This window comes from Pleurodeles waltl, chromosome 8 (genome assembly GCF_031143425.1).
Source record: "Pleurodeles waltl isolate 20211129_DDA chromosome 8, aPleWal1.hap1.20221129, whole genome shotgun sequence".
In the NCBI taxonomy this organism is placed as follows: domain Eukaryota; kingdom Metazoa; phylum Chordata; class Amphibia; order Caudata; family Salamandridae; genus Pleurodeles; species Pleurodeles waltl.
The window spans coordinates 1,495,230,197-1,495,241,638 of record NC_090447.1 but is presented as its reverse complement, the minus strand read 5'-3'; positions in this window follow the sequence as shown (position 1 = coordinate 1,495,241,638).

The window sequence follows — 11,442 nt, the reverse complement described above, 5'->3', positions numbered from 1 at the left end:
ATATCCTAGAGGGCATTCCGCCACCACACGCTCGTGAAATGCGAAAAAGGTGATCATCAAGAAAAATTCAGTGGGAAAAAAAGCGTTAAAATATTGTGAACTGAACCCCAAAAAGTACCATCAAAATAACCTGTGAAATTATGTTTCCCATAGTCCATAATTCAAAATTATAAATTGCATACCTTTAATGGCAACTTCATAATCCTAACACACCTAGCAGATTCTATCAACTGAAGCCGATCGCAGCATGTAGTCCAAATAAAGAATATCTACAGAGGTATAAAACACCTTAATGTACCTGACACGTTTAGTATTGGGGCACAACTCAAATAGGTCAGGACTGCCAAATCCTGAATATCACCTAGCGTAGTACAAAATTTACGAAAATATATGTCCACAAAAGGGAGTTTTCCTTTCACTCCTGGGCGTGTACGCGAGAACAAGTTACTCTAAGCTGACATGGAAACCCGCGTTGAAGTATAAAAACCACAAGATATAAAAAGAGGACTAACGGTCCCAATATAGACACGCCATATTGGAAGTATTCAATATACACGTCTCATTTATCCAATAGCAATGTAACAGTGTATTATCAAATACGCGATCATCAGGAATAACTCCACAAATCCAAAATAAATAACAAGTATGGTACTCTAAATCTGTTGATAAGTAATATCTGGCAACTAAATTAACGGGACATGTAACCTACATTGGAATATAAGAAATCAGGAGAAAGAAAGAAAAAGAGAAGGAAAAAGAAAAAAAAGGACTAACGGTTCAGATATCGTGGCACCATGTTGAGAGTATTAAATATGACTATACGCAGACCAAAATCATGAATGGTGTTTAGAGGCCACAACTAATCAATTTTGGTTGAAACTGGTTAATTAGGTTTAGATTGTCCAGAGACAGTATAGTAAGCATGTTATCATAACTTCACAAATGCAAGGAGTCAAATGCTATATAAATATTATATAAATTACAATTACTGTTTAGGGCATTGTCTCATATGTACTACAATGGGGTAGCGGACATCATCTTGTCTGATTGCCCTATAGTGTTCACTTATTCTAATCTTCAGCGGTCTGATTGTGCGACCCACGTAAACAAGTCCACACTTACAGGTAATTATATAGATGACAAAATTGGAGTTACAAGTAATATTGGAGAGAATATGAAATTCGTCGTGGATGGAATTACTAAAGGTGGAAATACCAGACCTCGCCCATTTGCACATACCACAATGCCCACACTTGTGAAAACCTTTACTTTGAGCAGTGAGCCAATTAGCATTGGGTTTTCTACAGGGGTAACTTAGGACATAGGATGCTCTTTAGATTTCTGCCTCTCCGATACGTAAATAAAGGAGTTCCAGAAATGGATCCCTTCAAATTCACATCTGCTAACAGCACATACCAGTGTTTCTTCATACTCCTCCGTAACAGGGCAGGTCTGTGTGTAGTTTACAACGCAGCGAATTTCATCACTGCTCTGCTTGGGCTTATGGCTCAGAGTGTCCTTTCTGGGTATATTCATAATCCTAGTACCGGCGCAGTTCAAAATATGTGGCTGATAGCCACGCTGTCTAAACCGTTTCTCCATATCGTCAATACATTTAAAAAAGTCAATATCATTAATACAGTTACGCCTAGCACGCATCATTTCTCCATACGGGATAGATTCTATCTGATGTCGTGGATGTGCACTGGTGGCATGTAGAATAGAATTACATGCTGTAATTTTCCTATATAGTCGACTTTCAATTTTTCCATTGTTAAAAAACAATTCCATGTCCAAAAATGGAATATTGGAGGTACTATATTGCCATGTAAATTGAATGTTCAGGTTATTAGAATTCAAATATTCACAGAAACTGTTTAATTCCAGTATGTTACCTGTCCAGATCATTAAACAATCGTCAATATATCTTCCCCAAAAAAGAATATTGGAATTCCAAGGTTTTCCTTCCAAGCTCCAAATTATTTTTTTTTCAAAATAACCCATAAACAGTTTGCGTATGCCTGGGAAAACCTGGATCCCATTGAAGCCCCCCTGTTTCTGTCGGTACCAATCAGTCTTGAATAGGAAAAAATTATTACACAATATTAGCTCAGTCATCTTCAACATCATCAGAGTATGTTCATAAAGACTAGCGGATCTGTTATACAAAAAATATTTAAGCGCCAAGATTCCCAGATCATGTTCGATACAAGTATAAAGTGAGGTCACATCCAAGGTGACCAAAATCATTCCCAGTTCCCAGGAGATATCAACCAAAATACTCAAGATGTGCTTCGTATCTTTGATGAATGATGGAAGATTAAGAACAAATGGTTGCAGGAAAATGTCCACAAACTCAGAAAGCCTCTCTGTGGGGCCTCCTATGCCTGAGACTATAGGTCTGCCAGGTGGAAATTGTAGGTTTTTGTGTATGTTTGGTAAAGTATACAGACACGGATTTCTAGGTCTGAAAACTCGGAGATACAAATATTCATCCTCATCTAATAAGTGCTTATCAAAACATTGTCTTAGGAAACTATTGATGTTATTTGTCAACGTGGGTATCGGATCTGATGTTATCCTTTCATAGCATACTTGATCTGCTAGTTGGGAGTAAATCTCTTGTTCATAGTCATGAGTATTCATAATCATAATATTGCCACCCTTATCTGCCTCCTTAATTGTGATATAATTAAGTTTTTTTTTTAGAGATTCTAATGCGGAGTATTCATCGCTATTAAGATTCCTGTGGTGGCATCTACGGTGTTTCTTGTTTTTCCGTTTATACTCATATATTCTTAATTTTGGTCTGTTTATACTCATATTTAATACTCTCAACATGGTGCCCCGACATCTGAACCGTTAGTCCCTTTTTTTTTTCTTTTTCTTTCTCTTTTTCTTTCTTTCTCCTGATTCCTTATATTCCAATGTAGGTTACATGCCCCGTTAATTTAGTTGCCAGATATTACTTATCAACAGATTTAGAGTACCATACTTGTTATTTATTTTGGATTTTTGAAGTTATTCATGATGATCACGAATTTGACAATACACTGTTACATTGCTATTGGATAAATGCGACGTGTAAGAAGAATACTGAACCTACCACAAAAGACACGGACACTAAAACATTGATTTACACGAGTGCCTTGGATATTTTTGAACATTGTTATGTTTCTCTTTTAGAGAAGTGTGGAGGAATTGGGAGGATCCTCCTTCCGGGAGCACCGTGTTACTGTAGTTTTTCGTATTAAGGAAGTATGGTGGATATGTCGTGAGCGCCAACCCTATACATATAAAAAAATCCCCCATTCTCTATTGATTTATCCTTTTCAGTAGTCCCACAACTCATCTAGCTACAATTAAAGCCTCCATACATACTGTAGCTCGTCTGGCCTCAAGGGTTTACTGCCTTGATTACATCACCCCTATCTTGACTTCCTTAAGTTGGCTATCAATTGAAGGAGGAGCGTCCATTTTCAGACTTGCCTGCTTAGTTCATGAATATATGCACACTGATCAATCGCACTTCCTGGTTAAGAAACTGAGCCCGTCCTCTGGCTTCCTTCAACTTCATTATTGCTCAAAATCAGAGGCTTCAGAAAATATGTAATTTGAAACAGTGCCTTGAGACTGTGCACCTGAAGTATGGAACTTTATCCCCCGAAAGTTTAGCTTCCTTACCAGCTGTCAAACAAGCATTTGCAATGCAATAAGTCTCGCATTTGCTTGAGTTAGAGCTATTGGCATTGTAAAAGCATAACTGGACATTTCTTGCCACATAAATTGTCAACCATGCCGCATAAAGGGCCGCATTGAGGATTTCTGTGTTTTTTTCTGTTTAAAATGCACCAGTTTGTATATTTTTCTACTGCTAAACTTGTACATAAGTGGTACTCATGGAAAGCGCTCCTTTGGTCAAGTTTGCACTATATGAAACTTCACATACATAAGTGGTACTCATGTAAAGCACTCCTCTGATCGAATTAGCGCTATATAAAACTTTTATTTTTTTTAAAAGACCTCTCCAGCATGCACCCTTTGGGTGCACCCTTTAGGTGCATGCCTAAAAAAAGCTTTTGCAATGCAATGGGTCTTGCGTTTGCTCCAGTTAGAGCTATTAGCGTTGTAAACTCCTAACCGGACTTTTCTTGCCACATAAACTGAAAAGTAAAACAGTTTCACATAAGCGAGCCGACGGCCGCCATGAGCGTGGAGCAGGCTCACAAAGGGAAACAGAAGAACTGAAAATGAAAAGTAAAACAGTATTACATAAGCGAGCCGACGGCTGCCATGAGCGCGAAGCAGACAAAGGGAAACAGAAGTTCGTTCGCAGTGAAACTTATCAGCAAAAGTTCAATTATCCATGTAACAGGCAAAAGCGCAAATATCCATGTAAAAGGGTTGATGTCATGCAAAGCGCTTGACTACTGCCTAGCGAGAGTGCACTGCCTACGAAATAAAGAGAAAAAGTAGTCCAGAAACCATACGGAAAACAAAGAGCCTCATATGTTTTCAGTAGTCGGCCGGTGCACTTGAGGAGGGCTAAACACAGGAAAAGGCATTACATATGCATGCCTTCCACTAATGAAATCAAGCTAATTTTAAACGCCAAGACTTCAGTGCGTAAAAACATTTATGAGAACATACTGATGCTACTTCTACAGCACCGTGCAATCAGACATCGATGCTGATATTCCTTGAAATTAATTAAATATTTAGCCAAATTAATAGAAAGGCCTATATTTTCTTTTGAATCCCAAGGTGTTAGACGATCCATGTCAGATGTGCATTTCCAGAAAGACAAAATACAAATATAGCTTAGCGCAAAAGCGCTTCAATGGCCTGTCAGTGCTATTAAGCTTGCTTGAAGTTTAAACTGTTTCCTCAGAGCTGTGAAAGACAGAGACAGCTTGAAAGAGAGAGAAGGCATGCAGACACATGAAGCATGCACAAGACGGGAGGCTCTGGGCTGACAAAATGTGGGGCACTTCGCAGAGGTGGGAGAAGGCAGCCTATGTAAATTTGAGCCGGTGGTTTCCGGTGTGGGGCACCAGCACTTATATTTTTGGGCCGGCACTTATTCTTCTGCCTCAACCATTTCCTGCCAACAAAAGACACATATGGGAAAGACGGAGGAAGAGAAAAACGAAAAAAGTGTCACAAAGGGAGAAAGCAGAAAGTTGCAAAAGTGAGCCGAAGAGGCAGGGAGTGTCTGTAAATGGAGTAAAGAGGCCCAAGATGACTTCAGGATTACACTGCCTCAGTATTCTGTCCTCGCACATTTAATTGCAGCTGCCGCATGTTTCAGAGGAGACCTTTGGGCTCCGGCATGTTTTTATTTACAAATTAAGCACTGGATGCTGGGCAAGTGATGTAGAGGCATGGTGAAGTGTGACAAGAGAGCCTTAGGCCTAAGGGAGGGAAACTAAAAGACAGTATTAAAATGGTCCTTTGCTACATGCAAGAGCAAAAAGATAAATCTGCATGGACAGGAAGAAGAAATGCAAAGAAAGGCACGAGACAGTGCTGTAGAAAATCAGGAAATTCCATTAAATTGCCAGTTTCTCTACCTCCCAGAGCCCACTCATTAAGCCGCGCTCGGCTCCCTGTTTACTTTGGCGAGTAGTTGCGCTTCTTGTGTCTAGTTTAATGTCCAGCAAGTGGGCAGTATAGAATACACAGGGGCATATTTACAAGCCCCTAGCGCCACCAAAGTGTCACTTTTTGTGACGTTAGGGGTGGTGCGATGCCCTGCGCTGTATTTACAAGGTGGCAATAAACCATGTTTTGTGGCTTAACTCCACCTTGTAAATACAACCACTTCACACGCAGCCCTTTTGGTGGGAGGGGCGTGCAATGGGTGTTGCTCTGGGCCTGCCACCGCAACGCCCATTGCATTTTGAGGCTGCCTCAGATTTACGAGTTTTCGCAAACCAGAGGTAGCGCCAAAATCTAACACCACCCCAGGGGTGGCGTTAGCAGGGCGCAACGGGGAAGAATGCTTTTATTCCTCCTCTTTTTTTGCTTTTTCTATGTGTGCTGCAGAATGCAGCATGCATAGAAAGAGCAAAATGCCAGACATGATTGTTTATGTGTGGGAAGGTGTCCCTTCCTGCACATAAACAATCATTTCAACAGAAGTGCCAAATCGCCATAAGGGATTGTTTATGTGCGGGAAGGAACACCTTCCCACACATAAACAATCAAACGTCTCAACGCAGACATCCTTGCACGATGGTGCAAGGATGCCTGCATTGGCAGCTAAATTTAGCGCCAATGCAGGGGACAACACAGGGGAGCGTCATATTCAATTAAATACGGTGCATCCCTGTGTTGTGAAAATGACATAGCGCAGCCAATTTTGGTGCTGTGTCGCGTTCCATCATTTTCCTTTAAATATGGGCCTCCATGTAAATAAAATAGCTTTTCCTGGAGACAGCATTGGGCATGTTTTAGGGCACGAGGTGTTCAAGTGGGTCACTTTCAATCAGGAACTGTCATCTGATCCCAGCGCAGTTTGCTGAAGCACTGAAAATATTTCCAAGCAGTGAATGGCGGACGGTGGGGGTGTGGGGACGGCACAGGGAGATTAAGTGAACTGCAAGCGGCAGTCCATGAGAAAATACACAGTATTTCTGCAGCTTCCCGCTGAAGCTGCAGGAAACATAAAACAACGTTTGATTCCAAAGTAACATGATACACTGTATGTGTAGCTCACCAAGCGAACATATAAATAAAATAGAATGACAGGCGGGAGGTGGTGGGGGAACGGCACCGGACAGGGAGATGAACTGAATTGTGAGTGGCGCCCACACAAACATGAAATGCAACAACGGGTGGGAGGTGATGGGGGGGAACGTCACTGCGAGCCAAGTCAAAAGAAACAAGCATTTGCAATGCAAAGCGACCTGCATTTGCTCGACTTACAGCTATTTGTGTTGTAAAATCCTAACCGGACTTTACTTGCCACATAAATTGAAAATGAAAAGTAATACAGTTGTACATAAGCAAGCTGATTCAAAGTGCCACGCCATGAGCATGAAGGAGCACACAAAAGGAAACAGAAAATCGCTTGCAGTCAAACGTATCGGCAGTTATGCAAGTAACAGGGTCGATATCATGCAAAGCACTTGACTACTGCCCAGGGAGATTGCGCTGCGTAGGAAATAAAAAGAAAAAGTAGTCCAGAAGCCATGCGGAAAACATGGATCCTCGTATGTTTTCAGTAGTTCACCAGTGCCCTCTAGGAGGATTAAACATGGGAAAAGGCATGACGTATGCTTGCCTTTCACAAATGAAATCAAGCAATTCTTAAAAGGCAAGCCCACGAACCAATGAAACTGATGGGCATGCGGTGGGCGTGGTTAAAAGCCAACAGAGAGATTACAGCAGGCTAGAGCGCTTGCGCGCGTGACCCTAAAAAGTAGAGGAGCCAAAACAACTAAATGGCCAGAAGTGAACTGATATATGTAGCAGGGTCAGTATCCAGGGTGGGGAAGAATCAGCGAAAAGGTGGGACAAATGTAAAGCATTTACCAAAGAAAGAAAAAGAATTTTGAAAGGCACACCAGCAACGAATGAAAGTGACGGGCGTGTGATGGGCTGAAGTCCCACAGAAATAGATACACCATGTTGAGCAACAGCGCTTGTGCACTGTCTAGGCTCAACCATCTTAAAGGTTTTCCCCTTAACAAATCCTTATCAAACCCCTTCTCAGATTATCACTGACTGAAGTTTAGGAGTCTGAAGAACACTTTGCAGATTTGCTCACTAAATTACTGAAGGAACAGGGCTTTTATTGGTCTTAATTGACTAGAACCAAGGCAGTTATACCATGATTGTTTCCTAGTGGTAAGTGTATGGCCAGTTGTTCATCTCCCTGTATGTTTTTTCTTTATCTAATGCTCCACAATTTCAATATAAACATCACTAGCACCATTTATGGGCCATTCGGTACCTGTTGCGGACCAAGAGCTCATGCTTGTCAAATTCCTATTTAACATATATTTGCACATTGCCCTAAAGATGAGTCTCTTGTAAGGGGAACAGTATTGTGTCTAGTTTGTTGGTTTTAGTTCTAGAATTTGCTATTGTTTCTTTGTTTTACTTTCCAATAATTTCCTTTCGTCCGGCTAGTTGACTGAAAATCGTATATATGTTACATGTAAATTGCTCTGAATGTCTACTCTAAGGCCTTCCATGTGCTATATAAAATCTTTAGTAAATTAACATTATGCTTTGATGTAAAGTGGCAGAGGGAAAGATATATTCATCTAGTAGCTAAACTTTACAAGAAACAAGGCAACCTGGCATTAGTCCCAGCTTTCATGCCTTACCAAACTGTGTGATCTTAGGCAATTACTTTATTTCACTGTCTCCTTTTATCAAAACATTTAAGAACACCTTGAAATACATAATTTAAGTGTGCACTGTTCAAATAAGTCCCATATATTTTAATAGATTTTATTCTTCCAATTATAATACATGAGAGTATGCAATTGCAGTAAAAAAGCGTCTCTAATTTCCTTATTACGGGTGAAATGTGACGTCTCAAGTACCCTGTAATAATGAAGTAGCTGCTCATCTATATCAAGTGATTACAGTTGACTTCTGACAGTACAATGCCTGCTGCCAGAGCCAGCAGCCAGGCTGACTGGCAGGTAACAGAGCATAAATACAGTTGCAGCTTCAACAAGGAAAATAGGTACCGCCTTTTCTTTCTTCTCATATCTTTTTCTAAAAACAAAAAGTGATCAGCAGAAAGGAGATGAGTATGCAACATGTTTATTTTTTTACCCACGCTCTAGGTTGTTTCAGAAAAGATAAAATCTCTGCATGTATTTTGTAGGGGTGGGCGGCGAACTCCGCTCGCGGAGTTTGCAGAGGTTTTCCCACTCCGCGTTCCGCTTAGAGCGTGCAGTTCCCAAAAACTCAGTTGGCAAGCGCGAGCAAGGAAAATCTTACTCAAGACCACCTCCTGGCGAGATTTCTCTACGTGGTCGGTCGCAGATGGTTGTGACCACCTGCATTGAGAAACCTTCAGTTCGCGTTGAGGTACCTGCTGCTTGAGTAGAAAATCAACTTGAGCGGCAGAAAAGAAGCAGCGCCCTCTTGAGCTGCGCAGCGAGCCATTACCGCTGATTTTTCAGCATGGGATAAATACCTGGGCACTTTGAGGAGCTCCGCTTAGCGCAACTCCGCGAACTCCGCCCAGGCCTAGTATTTTACAAACTCTGAGACCCAGCATCTGTAACCTGATTTACATCAAACGAAGTAGATCTTTTTCGCAAAAATGATTTGTTTTTGGTGGGTTTAATTTTGCAGTACAGATTATTATTTAATTCTTCTGATCTTCAATGAGTATCAAACAGCAAGAAACCAATTATTTAATTCATTTTTGGGAAAGGTGATGGTGAAACCATGTATTACGAGGAATAAAATGCCCTCTGCCATACAATAAAAGGATATTGCAAGTCACTTTACAGTTCCATGACCTTATAAAGGAACTCCTTTTTGGCTCACAATATCCTTGCAATGTATAACAGGGATACTTTACCCTATGTTTAATACATTGGAGCCTGCAATACCTGTATAAAATCCTGGTTCTAAATTCCTTATTACATGATCCCTTGCGAAACATAATGCTCTTTAAAAATACACACAACACAACTTCTAACACAGGCTTCTCCAATGAGTAGCTCATGAGCTACTGGTAGCTCTCCAGCTACCTGTAAGTAGTTCTCCTGTGTGCATCCCAGCGTACTAAATTAGAAGCTTTTGGTTGGCTGAATTAATATATGAATACCAACACCGAGAGTGTACATTTGAGACACAAATGTGGTTTTTTTTCAGAACTCATAAGAAAATATTGGGAGAAAAATGGCTGAATTTCCAAATTATATTTAAAGCTGGTATTTGAGTCCATCATTTGGAGTTGGAGATATTTTTTACAAATGGTATTACCTTCGTACTAGAGGCATTGCAGCTATGGTTGTTATATATTACCCATGCAGAGGCATTCCATATTGACAAAGCCTTTTTAACATTGCTGCTGGCAATGATACCTGATACACTGAAGTGATCACTGCTGGTAATCTCACACACAGCGGCCACTAATATCCTCTTGTCTGATGTGGTCACCATTACAACACTAGTAACTTTAGTAGCTCTCGACGGGTTGCGTTGAACATAAGTAGCTCTTATTACAGAAAAGGCTGGAGACTCCTGTTCTAACATCATAATGCCTCCTGCTAGAGCCACCAGCCAGGGTGCAAAGCAGGTCACACAGCTTTTCAAACAATGCACAAACACGTAAACTAGCGTTTCACTCGTATGGTTTGTTTTTCTAAAACAAACAGAAAAGAGCACAGGGAGATGCTTTTGGCAACATGTTTATTTTTTTAGCACTTAAGGTCATTACAGGTAAAACATAATTGCTCCTCCTTTTTAAATTTGACTTACATTAGACTGATTCTAATATCATTTTACATCAAATCACTACCTGCTTTTTGGATGTGCTAATTTTCACATTAGTGTCCACTTTTATTCTTCACATCTACAACCATACTTCATTTTTCATATGAAAGCAAAAGACAGCATGCACGTAAGTACTCTGAAGGAATGGCAGTGCTGTGACCTTGTATTATAAGAAATAAAATACTCCCTGATGTCCATTTTAAGGATATTACAAGTCCCTTCGGGGTTCCATGACCTTCGGCCTTGTGCCTCTATATGGTCATGGGACTTCTCAGTGGCTTGCCCTATCCTTATAATGTATAGCAGAGAGTACTTTATCCAATATAGAACAACACAAGTCACATTTAAGAAAATATATGGCAAGTGGCTTTCTTGTTGGTTTACTTGTGACGCTGTTGTCAGGGCAGTGGGGGACAGCGGTTCGAATGTCACAAAGTTCATTTTTAGAGTCTATCACTTCTATTAACTGCTATTCAATGAAGTGGTGCAATCTAGTTCCCTTAAATAAAAGTCTTAAATATAATAAAGAAGTGCACCTTTTTTTTTCCGAAGAGTGTGCCATATTTTATGTGACATTTGTTGAGATATTTGTATCCCAGATAGTTTGATGACTCTGCTTGTATTGAGACTCTTAAGGCCATGGGAGCCCCTTCTCTCAGCCCTATTAATTTGCTGACTTTCTCTTCTCTTTTCACATATGTGTCACTGTCACCGCTGATAAATAACAACACCGAACATTCATCTATCCACCCATCCTCACACTCACTTCAAAATGAAGGTTCTTGGAAGGGACAAGAGTTAACCCTTGAAAGGGGCAAGCTGGCCCTCTGCATATCCTCGCTCTGCAACAACAGGTTAATGGTCTAAAAGAGGTGGGAGCCACTCAAGGCTTGGGATAGGTGCTGCCTCGGGACCAGCTCGAGGTCTTCTTGGACCTTCAATGAACAGAGGTTGAATGTGACT